Genomic DNA, 24,113 nt, shown 5'->3' with positions numbered 1-24,113 from the left:
TTTTACATACTCCCATGAAACAAATTATGTCATTGTAAAAAGAATTATGAACTATTTCTCCATCTTATATAAAACAGAAATTTTAATGGGATTGGAATCCATTAATACAACATGAAAACCATCTACAGAGCTAAATACTATACTTTCGCATTTACACCTGTAATGAAGAAAAGGGAGTTTAGATTACATATTCAAATTCTCCAAGACTTCTTTTAGTTATATAGCCAACCTAGTTGAAGTATGATCTAAACTCACAAGCAGTCAGTTTTTTCATGTCATTGAGGACAGAGAAGGCCTCCCCAATAAAGTTGTAAATGCCTCTGAGCCATTTACTACCCCAGCTTGAAGACACCAGTAAATGCATTAGGTGACTATAATCATGGTAGATTCCCCAAAGTAATGGGCCATTCCTTATTCATCTTGTGTTTAGAAGACTATCAAAAGTAAAATAAATTTTATTTATGTAATTGGATTCCATGGAAGTAGGAGGCATTTAGTAATGTTCAGAAGATTAGATATAAGCATACATGAATTCAAGTAGAAAATGGGAGATTAGTAGGTAAGGAAATTTAACTTTTATCAAATCACCATGAATCTAGTGAGAATAAGCTCTCTAAACATCAAATGAGATGGTTCTAAGAGAAACAGGCACTTACCAACTAGTATAAAGGGGGTTAAGTGAGTTATCCCACAACAGTCGGTCTTTCTGCTAGTATAAGTTCAGATCATTAAAATCTGAGAGTGAAAATATAAAAGCAGTTATTGTATTGCTTGTATTAATAATTGGGATTATATGAGCACAAGCATACTGAATGGTCTGCGGGACACATGCAAAGAATAACAGTCACTCTCGTAAGCTAAATGGCCAGTCCACTGCTGGTCCAAAGCTCTCTGCCATATGGACCATGAACAAGCAGTCTGCCCCTGGAATCCAGTCACCTTGCCCATCTGCCTGGCATGGGGTGTCTTGGCAAGCTATCCTTAAGATAATTTAGTCTTTTTAGGAAGGCAATAAATGACTTTTAAATCCATTAGCACAGTGGGAAACATACAGTAACTGTTCAATAAACATCTATCATTTATAATACTATTTTATAAAACATTGTTTTCCTAGGATTTTTGCTTACACCAACCTTAATTGTGGGTTTTTTCCCTGTAGGTTGTTCTGGGTCTTTAAATTTAATAAATGGAGCAGAAGAAGTTGGATTTGTGTTTCTTTGTTCTTTCATTGAATGTCTATGTGTGAATCTCTATTAGTTGCCTCTTAAGAGACAAAAAAAGAAAAAGAATCAAAGTGAATGATTAAATGTTCTTCAGAATGAAAATTTGTGGGTGGCTATAGTTGAAAAGATTATGCTGCTGCCTCTTACTACCTTCTCCTGATCTGGTCTTTGACACACCCAAAGTGAGAGGTCATAACCTCTGGGGATCCTGGCCTTCTGTCATTAAGACAGGTCATTACATCCAAATCAAATCACAGAACAAAAAATGTTCCATTGTAACTTTTGACCAATTTAAGTTCTGCCAGAGTACCACTTACAGGAAAAGGGCTGTGAGGAGGGATTGGAGAGCAGAGCATCTCAATCATTAAGAGAGCAGGGACGTCTTCATCAATAAGGCTGGGAAGCAGTACCAGCGAGAAGCTAACTTTGTCCATTGACCAAACACTAGCTTCTTCCTGCTTTCAGTATTGTGTAGCAGCTTCTCAGCATCAGGTGTTACTGCCAAATATCCCCTTGCCTGCATCCAAATCTCACAAAACCATCCCATTACAGAAATGTCTGATGGGCATAAAAGAAAAGCATCCAGTGTCTACCATCACAAATAACTCCTCTCCTACTGCTAATTTCCACATTGTTCCTAATGTGAGTCACTCCCAACACCCAGCTAATGAATCAAATTACACACACACACACACACACACACACACACGCACACACACACGTGCACATGCGCACATGCACCTGCAGAAAATAAATTGCATTTTTTTTTTCAATTCAAGGGTAACTAGTAACAAGTTAAAGAGAATTTTAAAAAAGTTAGTGTCTTTTCAATCTACCTATGTTTTATCTGATAAAGAACAACAACCACAACAACAGACAGTGTTCAAGGCTGCAAAAAAGTAAATCAGAAATAATATGTCAATCATCTCTTTTCGGCACACAGATAAGTGCACACGGATGTTGTCTGGCTTTGGGGCCAGATATATACCAAACATATTTATCAGGATTTGGGAATTGAGAAGGAGAGTACAAGCTATTTTCTCAGAACTTGATAGAGAGACAAGGACATGTCTCTGCTTCTAAGATTTGGGGTTGGGGGCATGCAGGGAGGGAATTGCATTAAAGTATAAGTTTCTGAGAGAAGAAGATAAAGAGACTAGGTACATTTAATCAGTCCCATAGCCTGCCTCAGAGAATTGAAGATTGCATCACTATTCAGATTGACAGTTGGGGACATTGGTTGCAACTCTTCTGTCTAAATTCCTTAAAGAACTAAGTCCAATAAGAACATCTGAAAATACGCTGTAATAAACTGTAATAAACTCTAAAAGATCTGTTTTTGTCTCACTTTGTCTCTGTTTCTCTTGTGTGTGTGTGTGTGTGTGTGTGTGTGTGTGTGTGTGTAAATGTTTTAGAAATACTGTATTACTTACTATTAAAGCTTCTCATGATGTTGTGTTTGTCTCACATGGACTCACTTCCATGTAGAGAAAAACCACAACCACACGAACCTGGATATTCTGGTGTCATAAAGTTTCATCACAACATACAAGTAAACTTCCAGAAATATACTTAGTTATTTAAGATACAAATAAAAACACACATGGGGTAAATATTTGGATTATGTATTTCTACATACAAAACAACAGTAAAGAACATATAAGGTTAGGCTTCTGATACTGCATAAGTATACATGGTATATACCACAAAAATACATCAAATTCTGAAATTGTTTGAATCTTAAAATCATAGTAGGTTGAATTGCCATCACTATTGAACATTTCTTTGGTTTATATTGTGTGTGGGGGAAGGATCTTGTAATTTAGAATGAGTAAAGCATAGTTCGTGTAAACAAAGTTTAGTCCTGGAGACCACAGGTATTTAGAGGAAAAGTGATGTAGGTGGACAAAAATTAAATAATTATCAGTTGCTTGCTAACGTTTTTGTAAACATGAGTTGTTTAGCACTCTTAAGGATATAAAATAATGTTTATAAGGCATCTAACCTTCAAATGAAATTAATTATACTAATCGGCAAAGATCTGTTACAATCATATTGAATCCTTTAATATATAATATCTTCTTCTAATTGAAAAGTTACAGTACCCTTGATTTGGTTTGATCATTTCTCTTTTTTGTTTGTTAGTAACCATCTTTTTAGCCCAACTTCTTCAGTTTATGAGATTCAAACTGCATGATAAATATGACCATTTGGTGCCTTTTAAAAGAGAAATTAAGATTTAAATCCAATCTCTACCTACAACCAGCAATTCACTATCAGCTCTATATGATCTTCATAACTTACTTTTAAAATACTCTTTCACATATGTATCATAGAATAGACTTCCCTTTTTACAAAAAATAATATATTATGCCAATGCTCTGGAATTCTCAGGAATATGTACATGTCATGCAGACATTAACCAGAACAGAGATTTAGGTGGAAGAATTTGCAAGAGGCCGGCATGGGATACTGTTGTTATATTGTATTCGTTGTAACTTTTTATAAATTTTATTGTTGCTGTTGAGCAATATATTGTTGCTGTTGGAAACTAAGTATTGCACACCATTTCCTGATCAATGCATTGTTAAATAATCACATTCTCAGTCAGGTTTTATTACTCATGTTTACACTATTGTGTGCTAGCTTTTCAGAGTGGACTTATTGTGAAGAACTGAGTGCTGTATCCCTTGATCAACATCTATCTGTGTTTCCTCTTCCTACCCCTAAGGATATCTATACTATTGTCTGTTTCTTGCGAGGAGTAGAGGGAAGGGAAACAACATTTAGGATATATTATGTAGAGAAAGAATATCTTTTCAATACATGGGAAAGAAAGTTTGAGCAAAATATAAGGGGCAGGGAGAAGGTAAATGCTGCATTCATTTATAATAAAGGAAGAGGCCTAGCTTTGCTATGGCAGTGTGTGGAATAGCATTCGCAAATACCCTGCACCCCAAGTCTCCTCAGTTCCAGGTCACAAGCCTCTAGAATTTAAAATGCACATGAAATTGCTCACTAATCTTGGACCAGGTTGTTTTAGGCACCAAATGGATCTCTCCACATAATCTGATCTTGTTTTAACTTTAGTTAGCAGAAAAGAAATTCTGCTGTGTTTTAAGAAAGGACACAGTGAGAAAGTCAAGTATGCATGCAAACACGTCCTTGTCACGGAGAATATTTTCCATGTTTTACTGGTAGAATACATGACTCATAGCCAGGAAGGAATATCAAGGGAAACCCCAAATACTCTGTCTCATTAGCAAAGCATTCCATTCGGAATTTTGAGTAAGGCAGTTAATCTGGTTACTCAAGGTTGTAATTAGATTAAAAAGTTCTTTAGTTTGGTCTCAATGCTTGAAAAAAACTCACAGGTAAATAGTTTGTAGTGATAAATTAGACACATGCTTTTTATTATCCATTAGAAAAACAAATATCTCTGTTTATTGTATTATAGGTTTTCTTTCAATAACAACAAAATGGATGAAATGTCCAATTAAATGAAAAAACAAACAAAGACACAAAGGAAACAAATCAAGGATGAACCTGGAGTTCACCTGGTTCTTATCACAGATTCTTTCCTTGGTTAGTCATTAAATAACTAACCTTCTATGTTTTTAGTGAGTACAGGGACTAGAGGCATAAGCAGCACATAAGAAGTCCATAAGGAGCACAGGCAGTGAGGTAAAGATACACAGAACTGAATTTATCTTTCAGCAGGAAGCTCACACATTAATTATCCTGTTCCCCAGTTCAAACAACTCATAATTTCTCTGAACCCCTCTCTATTCAGCTTCATGAAGCACTCCTGACTCATCTGTAAGACTCATTCCTTCTGTATCTTCTGTCGGTCTTTGCAGATGTACACATGAGAATCTGATGGCTCCCTTAGTGGTGCAAGAGGACAGCAGCCACTTTCATAACCTCCTCTACCCTTTTCTGCAATGACATTTCAGGACAGCCTCAATTACCGAGACCTAATTTATTTAACAGGGCATCTCTTATCATGTGTGCACGTAAAATGGTTTTATTATTAACAGATGGCATGGCATAATTTGATTTTAATTTTTACCCAGAAATGAAAGAAAAAAAAAGATTACTACTTTGAAAGGCATCATATATTCTGCTAGGCCTATTTTGACAAATTATTATGCAAGTTTTTGAAAAGGATTAGAGGGCAGTGCAAACACAATTAAATTTCCTCAAGGAGGATGTATTTTATGACTTTTTTATTACAGACACCACATGAGGGATCCCGGCTGTGATAAGGCAGGGATTAGAAAGACCATAATTAAGAAGGTAAACATGAAAACCTATATACTAAGCACGAGTCATTTATATCCCTAATATATGATCCCTGCAAATCCCCATCTGAGTCGTGTTCATTCAGATAAATACTTTGATATGATGGGAGAAAATATATCCTGAATTATTCTAAAAGCAAATCACAAGCAAAAGAAAAATAAAAACCCAGGCCAAGTAAATACTTTAACTCTATTGCTTATAAATATACATTGGATGCCACCTCTTCTCATTGATTCTATTCCCAGAGTAAGTTTTCTCAGTGTGAACATGCTAATATAATTAACTTTTAAATGTCCCAACATCCTTTGCTGGATAAGTCCCTAGTCCCTGGCTTGGCTTCTCTTTCATTCAATGTGATAATAGACTACCGCACCAAAAAAAAAAAAATAACAAAATGAAGAAGAAAGTTTTATCTCATCTCATAGTTCAAGTTCCGGGTCCTTGTGGTGGGAAAATCAGGGCAACATGATCTAGCAGTATCTGTTCTCAGTATCTGTTAGAAAGAGCCATGAATCCAATCTTTTGCTCAGTTTCCCTTTTGTATTTATAATACAGAGTTTCAGTCAGGCAATGATGTCACAGCCACTGGGAAACTCTTCCTATCTCGAGTACTGAAAACAAGATAATCTGCCATAGACTTGTTCAGATTTCATTCACAGGTGATTCTCGTTTCTATCTAGTTAACAGGGCTAGCAACCAGCTTTCTAAAACAGCATTCCTAAATCATGTAGTCATAGCTACACTGAAAACTACTTTGAGAGTGAATATTTCAGTCTTGCATCTATACCTCTACATACAGTTGTGCCCACTTTCCTATTGGAAATAGAGAAGAGGACTGGATTAGGTTAGGCAAAAATTGCTGAATTCTCTAGGAGATTTATCCATTTTCTAAATCCATAGAAAATTTATTTGTCCAATGATAATGTATATTAAACAATTAATATTAGCCTCATTTTTAAATGCTATATTCTCTATCCAATTTAAGCCCAAACCATGAAAATTTGGAGTGGATAACTTCCAAGTAATATGTAATTTCTTAAGATGACACTTCCCTACACCTAGAATTCAAGTCTTTTTCAACTTTTACTTATTTATTACACACACACACACACACACACACACACACACACACACACTACCTGTATGCACATCCATGCACCATATACATCCAGTGATATCTGAGGCCAGCCAGACAAGTTGTTCGATTCCTTAAGCCTTGAATTATATAAGACTGTAAACTAACACAGGAATGCTGGGAACAAAACCTGGGTCCTCTGGAAGAACAACCAATTATTTTCACAGCTGAGGCATCTCTCCATTCTTTTTTTTTTATCATCTCTCCATTCTTGATAAGTCAACTGTAAACATCTGTTGGTTGATCGGTTTTACCGTTTTTGGAACATTCCTTGAAGAAACTTTAGGTGTGCAACTTACAGGAATTCATAAAGTTCTTCTAGAATCTGCCCGTCCATGTGTTTACTCAACATTCCTCATTGGAGTGTTATCATTTGACTACATTACTCAGTAATGCTTCAAAGGTGAATGGGGATGCTGCTTGCCCTTGTAGCATGCAATTCACCTCTAGGAGCTCCATAAAAAAAATCAATAAAAAAAAGCTTTAGCAGGAAAGGTCTAACGGAATGGGAAGATAGATGCAGGACAAGCTTTTAGAAATGAAGAATACCAATGTGAAGGTGGTGATGCCAGATATCTGTCCCAGAGATGTCTACGTTCTTCATTTTAAGAATCCCCATTTCTCTAGTTTTGTGGCCCAAACTCCTTTGATAGTCTTTCTATGTGATTCTTCTCTCTCTCTCGGTACTACCAATAGCCCACTGATTAACTGTGTAAGTAAATGGCCTATATCCGGGATCACACCATTAAAGGGCAAACAACAAACACTTTAGTCTCTCTGGGTCCCAGAGTGCTTCAAATGTCCCACTTTGGTTTTGTACAGAGAAAGGAGACAAACAGAAATAAATTAGTCTGGCTGTGTTCTAGCCAAACATAATTTACCAAACACAGACAATAGGAAGAAATTACCCTGAAGGCTTTCTGTCCTCAGGATTCCTCTGAAAATGCACTTTGTAAATGATAGGTTGCAAACTTAGGGAATTCAGTAACTGAATATGAGGGAACAGTAAGAGTATTATGAATTCTTAAGCATAATGAGTTCTCATTAATTCAAAGTCAAGTATGTAGGAATCTATTGTGTTCCCAGTAGGGTAGGCCAGCACTGCATCATGCATGCTTGGTTGTGAACATATATGTACAGTTGCAATGTATGTGCACTCACTTCACATAAAACGACAGAACAGGTCCTTAAACATTGTCTAAGCTTCACACCATTGTGTTCTGTGAGCTGCACTGTTTGTATGTGACATGCAAAATTTCCCCTCTGATGGAAGCAGAATGTTCTAAACATGTAAAACAAAGACAATAATTTTCTACAGTTATTCTTAGCATGTTAGAATATTTGGTACAAAAACTTGACTCAAATTTTCATTTACATTTTATAATATGTGCTTAATGAACATTTGCCTGAGATTAGAAGATAATCTGCAACAAAACTTCAAATGGCTCTAAACATAACTCTGCTGTTTTTAATTTCATATTTATGTGAAGTAGTATTCTTAGCACTCACAATTACCAGATCAAAATATTTATCGACTCTGAGACACACTGAAAACTACTTTGAGAGTGAATATTTTGCATCCTGAGAGTGACTTTGCATCCTGTCATATTAAATACTCAGCCAAGATTTAATGCATGAGGCAAAAATAAACAAGGATATGCACATCATTAGTACGCAAATATGTTCTAGTTATAATAAAACTAGATCTTGTGATGTCCTGAGGAATTTCGAGTGATTGTGATTGTTTGATAGGAACTGGCCACATAAAGGATCAAGGCCTTGGACCCATGAGAAATTGCCAGAGCCTTTCCCCAGGTGAAACTCAGAAGACTGGCAAAGGCCTTCTCTGGTTCGAGTGAGAATGCGGACGGTGTCTATAAGTAAAAAATGATCATTGTATGCAAACCTAGCACAGTCACAGTGCCCTCCTCCTGAATATCTACAGCCTGGGACTCCTCAGTACAGTGAACTCCTACTAGAACTATTCAACCCCCTCTCTGTGCTGTACAAAATAAACATGCTAGGGTTCCAGCTATGGAAAAGTTGGTGCTTCTCCATCCATATCTACACAGCACACCTGAACACAGGGTTTTCATACATAGGTCTCTTGGTCTGTCTCATTTCCTCACCACCCCTAGTCAGGTTTCAAACACACAAGCCACATGGTATTCGTTAATAAATGCTGAAGTTGTATGTATACAAAAGAATTTTTAAGTGTATTTCTCCATCACTTATCACTAAATGATTGAGATGCCGTGAACCCAACCACAAAAGAACACATATAGTATGCACTCACTGATAAGTGGAAATTAGGCCAAAAGCTCAAGATACAATTCACAGACCACACGAAGCAAGAAGGAAGACCACGGTGTGGATGCTTCTGTCCTTCTTAGAAAGGGGAACAAAATACCCAAGGGAGGAAATATGGAGACACAGTGTAGAGCAGAGACTAAAGAAAAGGCCATCCAGAGACTGCCCCACCTGGGGATCCATCCCATATACAATCACCACACCCAGACACTATTGAGGATGTCAAGAAATGCATGCTGACAGGAGTCTTATACAGCTCTCTCCTGCGAGGCTCTGTCAGAGCCAGACAAATACAGAGGCAGATGCTCAGAGGCACAGGGTCCCCAGTAGTGTAGTTAGAGAAAGGACTGAATGAACTAAAGGGATTTGTAACCCACAGGAAGAACAACAGTATCAACCAACAATCCAGCCCCCACCCACCCCCAGAGCTCCCAGGGACTAAACCATCAACCAAAAAGTGCACATGGAGAGAGCCATATATGTAGCAGAGGACAGCCTTATTGGACATCAATGGGAGGAGAGGCCCGTGGTCCTGGGAAGTCTCTATGCCCCAGTGTAGCGAAATGCCAGGGCAGAGAGGCAAGAATGGGTGGATGGGTGGGTGGGTGGGGAGTACCCTCATAGAAGCAGGGGGATGGGGAAGGAAATGGGGGTCTCTGGAGGGGAAATCTGGAAAGGGGAAAACATTTGAAATGTAAATAAAGAAAATATACAATAAAAATATGAAAAAGGAATCTCTTGGGAGAAATAATTGTAAAATAATTAGGAATATTTATAATAGATTACCTGCTTTGAATGTCCAAGATGGTACATCTTTATCCATCCTTTAATTCCACCATACTATACCCCCTGTATATTCTTAATTTATGTCAGTTCATGTACTAAATTGTGATATATGCATTAGGTTGTGATTTATTAACTTACTGCTGTACAACCAGATTACTTAATATGTAATAAAGAAACAAGCAATAACATGGAAAAGTACAAATCAAACATTGAAAAAATAGAGCTCAGGCAATCTAATGTGAAATGCAGACACTAGGGAGGAAGGGTTTGCTTGACTCTTACTTCCAGGATACAATCAGTCTGGCCACGGAAGTCCTAGCAGTAGGATCTGGAAGAAGCTGGTCCTGGTATGACCACAATGAAAAGAAAATTGTTATGAATGAATGCATCCATAGTGTTCAGGTTACTCTCTTCTTTTAAGGACCAGCCCCCAGTCTACAGCTTAGGGAATTGCAATGTAGACATTGGTCAGGTCTTAGTACCATCATATTAATGTAATTAAGATAATCCCTTAGACGTGCTCATCTGCCTCCCAAGGTGGCTTTAGGCCTTAACAACTTGGCTATTGTACTACCCGTCCCGACTACACTTCATTGAGCACACATGAACATTTCATGTTTAAGCACTAACATTCCACTCCTTGCACCAAAAATCCAGGTTTGTCTCCTAATATATTGTTTCAAATTCCATAGTCTGTAACAATTTCATAGTTCTTAAAGCCCAAAGCTCCTATGAAGTGTCAAACACAAGTTATAAATTCCTAATATCTAATAGCACAGTTAAAAATTCAAAGTCAAGCAAGCAAACAAACAAACAAAAACCAAACCAAATCAAACCAAAAAAAAAAACAAACGAAAACAAACAAACAAACAAACAAAAACCCATGGGGAATCAGTGTATATGAAATAATCACACTAGACCGAAATAAAAATGCATCAGTGAAAAATCAAACCCTGCGGTTCTAGGGCCTATGTTTCAGGACTTGTAGCTCAAAAAAGGATTCTTCAGGATTCTCAGCTCAAAAAAAAAAAAAATCTTGAAGCCTCTGGTGTCCTTTAGCACTCACTCATTCTCTCCTGCATCTGCCCCACTGCAAATGCCTAATTCTTCTTAGTCGCAACTTGTGTTGTTAGGTCCTAACATTTCTTTTTCTTGTTTGTTTTTCTTTCTTTCTTTTTTTTTTTTGTACTATATTTTTTTAACTTATTTACATTACATCCTGCTTGCTGCCCCCTCCTGGACACCCCTTTCCACAATCCTTCCCCTACCTATTCTCCATTCCCTTCTCCTCTGAGAGAGTGGGGAACCCTTGGCTCCCCCTTCCCCCCATCACGCCTTCCTGACACACACACACACACCTTGGCACTTCCTGTATGTCTAATGTTGAGTATTCTCCATTGTAACCGGGGCTTTCCTACAAAGCTTCCTAGAATGGCCTTTCCTGGTCTTTTTGGGGAGATTCTAACAAATGCCATAGTTTGCTTCTTAGCCTTGCTGCATCTAAATACCCTTTAATCTTGCATCTTTTGTGCCAGTGAAACCAACTCCACATGGATAATAATGCCACATTCTCAGCTGTAGATTGTATTCCTATGAACGTTGCAATAGGCCCTTCAGTGGTCAGACCTTGAGGTAACTCTTCAGCAGTTGGTTTCCAGGAGCCCAGACCTTTTCAAAGAAAAAAAAAACTAACACAATTTTTCCATTAATGAACCGGAACCTTCACAGGATAGAACCTTCAAGGGCTGGCTTCGCCCTCAGGACATCCTCTCTATGATCCCAGCGCAGCACAAGAGACTTCTCTGTAGAGGTACTGGTCTCTCTTACAACCACAACTGCTTTTGTGGCCCCCAGCTTGAATGCTGCCCTCTCCGGAACACAACAGTTCAACAGCTCTTAACTCAAAGTCACTCAGGTTCTCAGAAGATAAACAAAATTACACCTGATTCTTAACCAAAATTGCATAAATTGTTCCAAGTACAGATTCCAGACAGAATCTGTGCTCCTCTCTGAAATCTCCCAGCTGGGCCTCCTTAATAGGCATTTCTCAGCAATCTTGACTTTTAAGTGCCCACTAAAACACCCAGTAAGCCTTGCTTCCAACATTCAATGGATTTTCTAGCCCAACTTCTAACCTCTTACACAGTGCTTCCAGAAAACAGTTCCAAAGGCTTAAAGGGCACATGGTCAAGTTGATGACAGTAAGGACCACTTAGTTTACACTGTTTGTCAGGGTGCGTCGTTATCTGTTTTGCAATGACTGTCACTTTCTTCATAAACATGTTGTTCAAAGGTGCTCGGATACAAAGACAGAGCTCTCGCTCACACACGGGGTATTAAGGCTGATTTTCCTTTTTAACCAAAACGAACAAAAACAATGATTAACCGTATTTTCCACTTTTTGTTTAAAACATACTGAACATTTTCCTTTCGTCTCTGACATGTAAAATATGAAATTTTATTTTTATTGCTTTGGAGTACTCTTTAGTTAATAGCTATCAGAATAAAGATTATGGAAAGTTAGCAATGTTAGAATTAATCAATAAGATCCATAATTAGGTATAAATTTGCAAATAAAGTAGTCAAAGACTTTATTCAGAAATATTTTTAATAGGTTCAGGAATAGCTTTCTATATTTGATATCATTTGGCTCTAACTACTATAAATATGTACTATTCTGTAAAAGTATTTATAATAAATAATATTGACAAATCTGTTATACCACAGTTTTAATATGGTACATGAATTTGAAAAAATTGTTAGAATATATGTATATTGCTTCAAAAATTTGTGTAAGAAGTAAATGATTCACACATTAATTATGCAAAAAATGCATAATTCACATGCATAACACATATTCCATAACTTAAAATATTTAAGGCTGTTTAATTTTATATTAATTTCAAAAACATTTATCAATACATATATATTCTTGTATTTATGGTAATGTACCGTTTAATATGGTGTATTGATTTCCTAGTAAATTGTCTCATTTATGAAGGACCACAAGGACTATCATGAGACATAATAAAAATGTATTAATTTTAGTTGGGAAGATAGAGAGATTGAAGGAGAAAGGAGGATGAAGAATAAGAAATAGAAGGGACACTAGAGAAGGGGAAAGGAGTGAGACTGCAGAGGGAGTCAGAATCAGAGCAGCTGGAGAAGGAGGTGACAGGAGGGGGAAGACAATGGAGAGAGGAAAAAGAAGGACAGAAAGAAAGGAACCTCTCAAAGAAAGATCGGATTTGCTATTGTTCCTTAAACAGAACACACACACACACACACACACACACACACACACACACACACACACACACGCACACACAACTGCTATCAGAGAAGGAAACCTGATAAAGAAAATTCTAGATAGGTGTTCACAATCTGAAGGAATTCTCAGGTCCCCATACAGAGTGAACCAATTGCTATTTTTATTACTTATTTTATTTATTTACACTCCAAAAGTGACCTCCTTCCTGGTCACCCCTCCAAAAGTTTGTCACCCCATGCCCAATCACCTTTGCTTATGAGAGGGTCCTAACCTCCACTCCCACCCCACCACACACCTCATGCCAGCTTCCCATTCTGTGGGGAATAGATTTTCTACAGAATTAGGTGCATCCTTTCCCACTGAGGCAAGACAAGGCAGTCCTCTGCTTCATATGTAGTGGTGGCCCGGCCCATGTATGCCCTATGGCTGATGGCTTAGATTTTGGGCGTTGATACTGTTGTTCTGCCTATGAGGTTCCTCCACTCCTTCCCCTAACTCTTCCATAGGGGTCTCTGACCTCTGCTCAATGATTGGCTGTTAAGTATCTGCTGGATCTGTCTCAGTCAGCTGCTGGCAAAGCCTCTCAGAGGACAATCATACTAGACTCCTGTCTGTAAGCACAATGTGGCCTCAGTAATAGTGTTGGGGTTTGGTGCCTGTATGTGGGTTGGATCCCAAACTGAGCCAGTCACTGAATGTCTTTCCTTTCAGTCTCTACTCCATTTTTATCTCTGTGTTTCCTTTAGACAGGAACAATTCTGGGTCAAGAATTTTGAAGATGGGGTGGTGGCCCCATGCCTCAAGTGGGGGTCATGGTCTCCTTAGGTTCCATCTCCCCACTGTTAGACATTTTGGTTAAGGTCATCCTCATTGGGTCCTGGAAGCCTCTCACATGACTGGTGTCTGGCACTTTCTAGAGGTTCCTCCCTGTCCCTACACCACACTGCTGCATATCTCTATTCAGTCTCCTGGTCCTCTGGGTTTCTCTTCTCTCTCCCCCAATACTTTATTCTGTCCCTTCCTTTTCCCTTCCCCTCTCATCTCCCTCCCAGGTCCTCCCCTCTCTCTACCTCTTGTGATTGTTTTGTTCCCCCTTCTAAGTGGGATTGAAGTATCCATACTTTGGTCTCCCTTCTTGTTCATTTCTTCATATGGCCTATGTATCATGGATATTCTGAACTTTTTGGCTAATACCCACTTATCAGTGAGTACATACCATGTATGTCATTTTGGGTCTGTGTTACCATACCCAAAATGATATTTCTAGTTCCATCCATTTGCCTGCAGAATTCATGATGTCCTCATTTTTAATAGCTGAGTAGTATTCCACTGTAAAAGTGAAACGCATTTTCTTTGTTTCACTTGAAGTTTCGTTTGCAAACTGGTACAACCACTCTGGAAATCAATCTGGCAGTTCCTCAGAGAATTGGAAAAAATTCTACTTGGAGACCCAGCTATACCACTCCTAGGCATATACACAAAAGATGCTCTACCACATCACAAAGGCCAATTGCTGTTGCTGAGTTAGGAAAGAGGTTTGAAAGATAATAGTCCAAAGTGGTTGGCTTTTGAGTCAACAGATTGAGAGGTGGATATTAAGCAAATAAATATCTCCAGATATCTCCACAGTGGAGACCCCTGAAACTTTGTGTCTGGTGATTTGTGCTGATCTGTGCATATGAGCACAGAGAAGGAGATAAAAAACAGCATAATGAAACAGAGATGAAATTATGCCTAGGATAAAATCTACAGAAATAGCCTTCCCACTACACTGAACCTGAAGTTCCTAATATGGTAATCAAAACTATATGGAGGCCTTGGGATTTTTGTGGTTCTGAATACAAAGAAGTTTAGAGTTTTTCCTCCGTAGGAAACAATCCACCATTACTTAAGGAAACATCAAGGATGTTTTAAGCAACAGTGGAAGAAAATATTTAGAATTAAATAAGAAAAAGACCAGATATGAAAAGAAATAGGAACACCATAGAAGGTCAAAAGTCAAACAATAAAATGATATGAATATACCAGGTGTTGTTGAGAATTATTAGATACAATATAGCAACTCTTCATGATAATAAAGAAATCTCAGAGAAAATTAAAACTGAAAAGTAACATTCAACTTGAAAGCTGCAGAAACCTCCAGGTAGCATTATCCTTTTATTGTGCTAGAGAAGGTTCAATCATTCTCCCTAGGACACCGAGTTTTAACATTGGTCATTCTCTTGCTACTTCTTTTCAATTCCATACTGTAATAAAAGCATAAAATAAAAAGCTGGTGGAAAAGAGGTTGCTCCATGTTTAAGAACATTAGCTGTCTCTCCAGAGGACCACTCACCTGGAGCCAAACAACTGTTTGTAACTCCAGAGAATCTGTCATGCTCTTCTGGATTCTTTGGGGTACTGCACACACACACACACACACACACACACACACACACACACACACACACATGCACACATACACACACATAAACACTCACACACACACGCACACATATACACACACTCATACTCATGCACACATGCACCCAAACATGCACACATATACACACACACATACACACATGCACACATACACACACACATAAACACTCACACACACACGCACACATGCACACATATACACACACTCATACGCATGCACACATGCACACACACATGCACACATATACACACACACACACTCGTACACATGCACACAACATACACACACACACTACAGTGTACAGACATGTATCCAGGCAAAACACCTACCTAGAGCATAAAATAAATACAATCTCTAAAAAAAAAAAAGAGGCTAAATGTCATGCTGGAAAACTAAGTTAATATACTAAGATATAGTAAGCTTATCAAATTAAAATATAAAATATATCTTTTGTCTTTATTCCTATGATTTTAAGTATAGAATATCCAAAGGAACTGACAAAAATGTATTGAATTTGTAATTAATCAGAGCTAGTAGATTAATATTCTATGGTGAACTTATTCCTCTGCACATGAAGGAACGAGTGAGATATGAAACAAAAATCACATTTATATTAGAACTTAAAGAAACAACAATTATGGGCATAAACCTAAAAAACAATTGTGTTAATCTGTAAGAAGAAGATGCGAAATTCTGATGAAAGCAATTAGTGAACTAAATGAGTACGGACGGTCCATGTCCATTGTTAGGAAACTATCTTATCTAAACTGAATTATTCCCTAATGAAAGTGGTAGGAGGCTTGTAGAACCAACAGTAAAACGAGACTTTGGATGCTCACCAGTAGAAAAGATTCCTACAGCCCTTCCTTAAGGTTCTAAACACAGTTAAACAATAGTGAGAACCAGGAGACTGTTTCTTGTCAGCAGTTAGCCATAGTCCTAGGGTGGCTTTCATAGGTTGCCACTCATGCTTGGATGGGCCTTGCCATGGTCTAATAAACTCATTAGTTTACTGTGGTCCACTCAGGAAAAATTGATTCTATGCTGTACTATCTGGATTGAATAGGCAAGTGTTTGTGCCTCTACGGGGTGGTAAATAAAAACAGAAAACCTCATTATTCAATATTGTCAAGATATCCATTCTTGTCGATTTGATTTATAGGTTCTGTGAAGTTCATTGCAAGTCTCAGTAAGTTATCTTGTAGATTTCAACAAACTCATTTTATCATTTGCAAGGCTAGGCAAATGCAGAAAATAGGTTGCATTGCTCTAAAGGAGAAAAAAGTTGGATTCTGGACAGGGCCTGATGAAATAGTCTTTATGAAAGGCAAAATTCAAGTGATCAAACAAGAACATGGTGGAAGAAGGGACAGGACAGAGGTATGAAACATACCCATGTGGTGGTTTTGCTTGATAAAACAAAATAGAAATAATTATTTTATTGACATTCATTGAAATAAATAATGTGAAATAAAATTAAGTAAAAGCCATAAAATGAGGGAATACTACACTATAGAACACAAATGGAAAAGAACTTATGCAAAACATTTACCTAAACACTGCAAATCAATGATGAAAAAGCAAATAAACCTTCTAAAATCAGGTCAATGTCCTTAACTGAGTCTTCTCACAGAAAGCAGGCAGATGGCAAATATGCTTGTGGTAGAATTTCTGTATCATACAATATCAGGGAAATGAAAACAAACTGCTCTACCGTAAGAACTTCTTAAGATGGCCAAGTATGTAGGTCTCAGCAGCTGCTCCTAAGCTTGTCTGCATAGCCCCATGCTCCCCAACAGGACGTTAACTGATGATGTCTCTCAAACTGAAAGCAATCCCGCAACTAAGTGCTTTCATCCACAAGAGTTGCTTTGGTCGTGTCTCTTCACAGCAATGGAAGAGTGACTAAGATAGCCAGGAGATAAATCCACAGAAAAGAGCACTTTATTTGAGAAAATGGCAACAAGGACCTGCATAAGGTAGAATGAAAACACATACCCCAAATAATGTCCCCTGATCTCTACACATGCACCACAGTATGCAAATAATCTACCCCACACACACCACACACACACACACACACACACACACACACACACACGCGCGCGCGCGCATGCACACATGCATGCACAGAGAAGGGTAGAGAGGTATGAATAAAAAATGATACATTTATATATATCAAACAATGGAGGATTGTGATGATTTGTATAGGCTTGGCTCAGATAGTGGCACTATTAGAAAGTGTGGCCCTGTTGGAGTAGGTGTGTCACTCTGGTTGTGTGCTTTAAGACCCTCACCGTAACTGCCTGAAAACAAATATTCTACTAGCAGACTTCAGATGAAGATGTAGAACTCTCAGCTCCTGCTGCACCATGCCTGCCTGGATGCTGCCATGCTTCCTGCCTTGATGATAATGGACTGAACCTCCGAACCGAATGTTGTCCTTTATAAGAGTTGCATTGGTCATGGTGCCTGTTCACAGCAGTAAAACCCTGACTAAGACAGTGATGGTACCCAGAAGGATGGTGAGCATGAATGGAAGGAACAGCAAAAGAAAATCAATGAGACATCAACAACCTGGGACCCAGAGATTCAAGGAACTTGAGAAACTGTAAGCCAACAGAATACACAAAAAGCCTATCAAAATAAACCATAATTTCTGAAAAGAAGTGATTGAGAGTTTTAATAATCAGCCTGGCCTTAAGGGAAAAAAATATGTCAACAGGAACCAACTTGCAAATCACTATAGGTCTCCAGTGAGAACAGCACAAAGCACATCACGGAGCTGCATATTCCTTGAGCTCATTCATTGACTTCCCCTCCCAGTGAGGACCTTACAGAGTAAGGGCTGCTTTCTCGGGCCAACTCCTTGTGTCACGTGGATGCCCAGTGATTCCACATAATCAGAACTGAGCTCCAGGTACCAAAGAGCATAGTCGTTCTACAATACAAGGAAATTTAAGAGGTGTTTCAGAAGAAATTGATTCAAGTAGTCAATGAGATTGGAGGCAATTGCTAACAATGACTTCAATACACATAAGAAGAGAGATGGTGCCCGAGGCAAAGAGAAAATAAGAATCCTGCCCAGACATCACATTATAAGGTCCAAATACCAGTCCCAGACCGTCAGACTCTGCACTTCTGTGCATAAGCCATAATGGAACAATGTCTCCGGTGTACATGGAAATGATGGAAAAGGTGAGAGATTAATCAATAATTTATTTGAATAAAATATGTAAAATAAGACAGTAAAGTGCCACAGAAATACACAAAAGGCTGGCCTATGTTATGGGATAATTTCCCTATTATTATTATTATTATTAATATTACTATTAATTTGTTTGTGTATGGAGCACCATGCAAGTATACTTCTACATGCCAGGTAATGATTATAGACCGTATATATTCTATGTTGAAAAATATGCTTCCTGGTTGCTGCCACTGCAGAGAGCCCCTGGGCAGCACCCCACGAGCGAACCTGAGCCTCGGGACCACAGGTAAGACCAAATTTTCTGCTGCAAGAAAGCTGCCTGGTGAGCTTGGGACACACGGAAGCAGAATTTCTCTAGGACCGGGCACGTTCTGTGTTTACCGGAAGTCCCACACCCGCGGATCCCGGCCCGCAGCAGCTCTCTGCTCCCAGACCCGGTGAGAGAGAGACCCAACCGCCTGGTCAGGTGGGCACTCCTGAGGCTGCAGAGCGGAAGAGACCACCAACACTGCTCACGCCTGCCCACATCCTTGGCCCAAGAGGAAACTGTATAAGGCCTCTGGGCTCCCGTGGGGGAGGGCCCAGGAGCGGCAGGACCCCTGCCAGAGACACCACAGGACCCTGAAGGAAACAGACCGGATAAACAGTTCTCTGCACCCAAATCCCGTGGGAGGGAGAGCTAAACCTTCAGAGAGGCAGACAAGCCTGGGAAACCAGAAGAGACTGCTCCCTGCACACACATCTCGGACGCCAGAGGAAAAAGCCAAAGACCATCTGGAACCCTGGTGCACTGAAGCTCCCGGAAGGGGCGGCACAGGTCTTCCTGGTTGCTGCCGCTGCAGAGAGCCCCTGGGCAGCACCCCACGAGCGAACCTGAGCCTCGGGACCACAGGTAAGACCAAATTTTCTGCTGCAAGAAAGCTGCCTGGTGAACTCAAGACACAGGCCCACAGGAACAGCTGAAGACCTGTAGAGAGGAAAAACTACACGCCCGAAAGCAGAACACTCTGTCCCCAGAACTGACTGAAAGAGAGGAAAACAGGTCTACAGCACTCCTGACACACAGGCTTATAGGACAGTCTAGCCACTGTCAGAAATAGCAGAACAAAGTAACACTAGAGATAATCTGATGGCGAGAGGCAAGCGCAGGAACCCAAGCAACAGAAACCAAGACTACATGCCATCATCGGAGCCCAATTCTCCCACCAAAACAAACATGGAATATCCAAACACACCAGAAAAGCAAGATCTAGTTTCAAAATCATATTTGATCATGATGCTGGAGGACTTCAAGAAAGACATGAACACACTTAGGGAAGCACAGGAAAACATTAATAAACAAGTAAAAGCCTACAGAGAGGAATCGCAAAAATCCCTGAAAGAATTCCAGGAAAACACAATCAAACAGTTGAAGGAATTAAAAATGGAAATAGAAGCAATCAAGAAAGAACACATGGAAACAACCCTGGATATAGAAAACCAAAAGAAGAGACAAGGAGCTGTAGATACAAACTTCACCAACAGAATACAAGAGATGGAAGAGAGAATCTCAGGAGCAGAAGATTCCATAGAAATCATTGACTCAACTGTCAAAGATAATGTAAAGCAGAAAAAGCTACTGGTGCAAAACATACAGGAAATCCAGGACTCAATGAGAAGATCAAACCTAAGGATAATAGGTATAGAAGAGAGTGAAGACTCCCAGCTCAAAGGACCAGTAAATATCTTCAACAAAATCATAGAAGAAAACTTCCCTAACCTAAAAAAAGAGATACCCATAGACATACAAGAAGCCTACAGAACTCCAAATAGATTGGACCAGAAAAGAAACACCTCCCGTCACATAATTGTCAAAACACCAAACGCACAAAATAAAGAAAGAATATTAAAAGCAGTAAGGGAAAAAGGTCAAGTAACATATAAAGGGAGACCTATCAGAATCACACCAGACTTCTCGCCAGAAACTATGAAGGCCAGAAGATCCTGGACTGATGTTATACAGACCCTAAGAGAACACAAATGCCAGCCCAGGTTACTGTATCCAGCAAAACTCTCAATTAACTTTGATGGAGAAACCAAGATATTCCATGACAAAACCAAATTTACACAATATCTTTCTACAAATCCAGCACTACAAAGGATAATAAATGGTAAAGCCCAACATAAGGAGGCAAGCTATACCCTAGAAGAAGCAAGAAACTAATCGTCTTGGCAACAAAACAAAGAGAATGAAAGCACACAAACATAACTTAACATCCAAATATGAATATAACGGGAAGCAATAATCACTATTCCTTAATATCTCTCAATATCAATGGCCTCAACTCCCAAATAAAAAGACATAGATTAACAAACTGGATACGCAATGAGGACCCTGCATTCTGCTGCCTACAGGAAACACAACTCAGAGACAAAGACAGACACTACCTCAGAGTGAAAGGCTGGAAAACAACTTTCCTAGCAAATGGTCAGAAGAAGCAAGCTGGAGTAGCCATTCTAATATCAAATAAAATCAATTTTCAATTAAAAGTCATCAAAAAAGATAAGGAAGGACACTTCATATTCATCAAAGGAAAAATCAACCAAGATGAACTCTCAATCCTAAATATCTATGCCCCAAATACAAGGGCACCTACATACGTAAAAGAAACCTTACTAAAGCTCAAAACACACATTGCACCTCACACAATAATAGTGGGAGATTTCAACACCCCACTCTCATCAATGGACAGATCATGGAAACAGAAATTAAACAGTGATGTCGACAGACTAAGAGAAGTCATGAGCCAAATGGACTTAACGGATATTTATAGAACATTCTATCCTAAAGCAAAAGGATATACCTTCTTCTCAGCTCCTCATGGTACTTTCTCCAAAATTGACCATATAATTGGTCAAAAAACGGGCCTCAACAGGTACAGAAAGATAGAAATAATCCCATGCGTGCTATCGGACCACCACGGCCTAAAACTGGTCTTCAATAACAATAAGGGAAGAATGCCCACATATACATGGAAATTGAACAATGCTCTACTCAATGATAACCTGGTCAAGGAAGAAATAAAGAAAGAAATTAAAAACTTTTTAGAATTTAATGAAAATGAAGGTACAACATACCCAAACTTATGGGACACAATGAAAGCTGTGCTAAGAGGAAAACTCATAGCGCTGAGTGCCTGCAGAAAGAAACAGGAAAGAGCATATGTCAGCAGCTTGACAGCACACCTAAAAGCTCTAGAACAAAAAGAAGCAAATACACCCAGGAGGAGTAGAAGGCAGGAAATAATCAAACTCAGAGCTGAAATCAACCAAGTAGAAACAAAAAGGACCATAGAAAGAATCAACAGAACCAAAAGTTGGTTCTTTGAGAAAATCAACAAGATAGATAAACCCTTAGCCAGACTAACGAGAGGACACAGAGAGTGCGTCCAAATTAACAAAATCAGAACTGAAAAGGGAGACATAACTACAGATTCGGAGGAAATTCAAAAAATCATGAGATCTTACTATAAAAACCTATATTCAACAAAATTTGAAAATCTTCAGGAAATGGACAATTTCCTAGACAGATACCAGGTATCGAAGTTAAATCAGGAACAGATAAACCAGTTAAACAACCCCATAACTCCTAAGGAAATAGAAGCAGTCATTAAAGGTCTCCCAACCAAAAAGAGCCCAGGTCCAGACGGGTTTAGTGCAGAATTCTATCAAACCTTCATAGAAGACCTCATACCAATATTATCCAAACTATTCCACAAAATTGAAACAGATGGAGCCCTACCGAATTCCTTCTACGAAGCCACAATTACTCTTATACCTAAACCACACAAAGACACAACAAAGAAAGAGAACTTCAGACCAATTTCCCTTATGAATATCGACGCAAAAATACTCAATAAAATTCTGGCAAACCGAATTCAAGAGCACATCAAAACAATCATCAACCATGATCAAGTAGGCTTCATCCCAGGCATGCAGGGATGGTTTAATATACGGAAAACCATCAACGTGATCCATTATATAAACAAACTGAAAGAACAGAACCACATGATCATTTCATTAGATGCTGAGAAAGCATTTGACAAAATTCAACACCCCTTCATGATAAAAGTCCTGGAAAGAATAGGAATTCAAGGCCCATACCTAAACATAGTTAAAGCCATACAGCAAACCAGTTGCTAACATTAAACTAAATGGAGAGAAACTTGAAGCAATCCCACTAAAATCAGGGACTAGACAAGGCTGCCCACTCTCTCCCTACTTATTCAATATAGTTCTTGAAGTTCTAGCCAGAGCAATCAGACAACAAAAGGAGATCAAAGGGATACAGATCGGAAAAGAAGAGGTCAAAATATCACTATTTGCAGATGACATGATAGTATATTTAAGTGATCCCAAAAGTTCCACCAGAGAACTACTAAAGCTGATAAACAACTTCAGCAAAGTGGCTGGGTATAAAATTAACTCAAATAAATCAGTTGCCTTCCTCTATACAAAAGAGAAACAAGCCGAGAAAGAAATTAGGGAAACGACACCCTTCATAATAGACCCAAATAATATAAAGTACCTCGGTGTGACTTTAACCAAGCAAGTAAAAGATCTGTACAAAGAACTTCAAGACACTGAAGAAAGAAATTGAAGAAGACCTCAGAAGATGGAAAGATCTCCCATGCTCATGGACTGGCAGGATTAATATAGTAAAAATGGCCATTTTACCAAAAGCAATCTACAGATTCAATGCAATCCCCATCAAAATACCAATCCAATTCTTCAAAGAGTTAGACAGAACAATTGGCAAATTCATCTGGAATAACAAAAAACCCAGGATAGCTAAAGCTATCCTCAACAATAAAAGGACTTCAGGGGGAATCACTATCCCTGAACTCAAGCAGTATTACAGAGCAATAGTGATAAAAACTGCATGGTATTGGTACAGAGACAGACAGATAGACCAATGGAATAGAATTGAAGACCCAGAAATGAACCCACACACCTATGGTCACTTGATTTTTGACAAAGGAGCCAAAACCATCCAATGGAAAAAAGATAGCATTTTCAGCAAATGGTGCTGGTTCAACTGGAGGGCAACATGTAGAAGAATGCAGATCGATCCATGCTTATCACCCTGTACAAAGCTTAAGTCCAAGTGGATCAAGGAGCTCCACATCAAACCAGACACACTCAAACTAATAGAAGAAAAACTAGGGAAGCATCTGGAACACATGGGCACTGGAAAAAATTTCCTGAACAAAACACCAATGGCTTATGCTCTAAGATCAAGAATCGACAAATGGGATCTCATAAAACTGCAAAGCTTCTGTAAGGCAAAGGACACTGTGGTTAGGACAAAACGGCAACCAACAGATTGGGAAAAGATCTTTACCAATCCTACAACAGATAGAGGCCTTATATCCAGAATATACAAAGAACTCAAGAAGTTAGACCAC

General features: G+C 38.8%; 1 protein-coding gene across 2 annotated transcripts in view; it reads right to left on the bottom strand.

Moving 5' to 3' along the window:
• Nucleotides 1-24,113, bottom strand: part of Sgcz (sarcoglycan zeta) — a 1,080,539-nt gene that overhangs the window by 518,229 nt on the left and 538,197 nt on the right. The gene's annotated exons all lie outside the window — the stretch shown is intronic.

The sequence above is a fragment of the Rattus norvegicus genome, chromosome 16, assembly GCF_036323735.1.
Source record: "Rattus norvegicus strain BN/NHsdMcwi chromosome 16, GRCr8, whole genome shotgun sequence".
Classification (NCBI taxonomy): Eukaryota; Metazoa; Chordata; class Mammalia; order Rodentia; family Muridae; genus Rattus; species Rattus norvegicus.
This window is presented reverse-complemented; position numbering and strand designations above follow the sequence as displayed.